The 1,075-nt window shown below is 46.9% G+C and overlaps 1 non-coding gene across 1 annotated transcript; it reads left to right on the top strand.

Moving 5' to 3' along the window:
• Positions 1 to 585: 585 nt before the first annotated feature.
• On the top strand, positions 586 to 718 carry LOC119470012. The gene has a single exon (XR_005198883.1). It is a non-coding gene; the product is annotated as a small nucleolar RNA SNORA68 (small nucleolar RNA).
• The last annotated feature ends 357 nt before the right edge of the window (positions 719 to 1,075 follow it).

The raw sequence follows: 1,075 nt of genomic DNA on the forward strand, positions 1-1,075 counted from the left end.
CTTAAATTGCAATTAAATTTGAACATTAGTTTTGGCAGGGATAAGGGACAAACCACATGCAAACCACAGCAATAGTATAGTGTAATAGCTAAGGCCCTGGGTTTCAGAGTCATGCTTTGAATCCCTGCTTCATCACTTACTTGTTGCATGACCTGGGGAGAATTGCTTAACCTCTCAAGCTTTAGTTTCCTCTTCTGTAGACTGGAGATATAACAGTGTAACAGTAACCACCTCACATGGTTGATGTGAAGACTAAATGAGGTAATGCACATAAAAAACTTAGCCTGAGACCTATAGTATGTGCTTTCTGAAGGTTGTTATTGTTATTGCTTTTATCTCACAGTTGAAAAACTGAGGTTCAGGGGAATGGTTAAGTACCTTGCCCAAGGACAAACAGTTTACAAATAGTGACTCAAGAACTCAATCTAGTTTTTTTTTCACTTTAAAATCTCATACTCTTTCCACGTCTATGTAATTTATAGGTTTAATGTATCTTGTTTTTTTCTAACTCATTTTAGTAGCTTTTCTACTTTGACTTGAAACTCAGTCAACATGAGTTTTGTTACCAAAAAGTAAAGATGACAACTTGCACCTAAACCCAAGAATCACTGTTTCTTATAGCGGTGGTTTAAACAGAGGTGCAAACAGCAAGCGAATCTCGTCGCCTTTGGGGGGCTGTGGCCGTGGCCCTCAGAGTGAATTTGGAGGTTCTACAACTCTCTCGCGTGTCATGTGTCCCCCCCGTGAGCCCCAAGCCCTCAGGCAGTTGCTGTGACTCACAGGCCGTGCCAGGTCATTGAGCAGGCACTCAGTAGGAGGTTTGCTGGGTGATAGAGCCCAGGCAGCGCCGCCACTCAGCCCCTCCTCTCCGCAGACGGAGACATGGGCGCCCGGGCCCACTCCATCCAGATCATGAAAGTGGAGGAGATCGCAGCCAGCAAGTGTCGCCGGCCGGCCGTCAAGCTGTTCCACGACTCCAAGATCAAGTTCCCGCTGCCTCACCGCGTCCTGCGCCGTCAGCACAAGCCACGCTTCACCACCAAGAGGCCCAACACCTTCTTCTAGGTGTGGGGCC

This window comes from Cebus imitator, unplaced genomic scaffold (assembly GCF_001604975.1).
Source record: "Cebus imitator isolate Cc_AM_T3 unplaced genomic scaffold, Cebus_imitator-1.0 Scaffold2508, whole genome shotgun sequence".
Lineage (NCBI taxonomy): Eukaryota > Metazoa > Chordata > Mammalia > Primates > Cebidae > Cebus > Cebus imitator.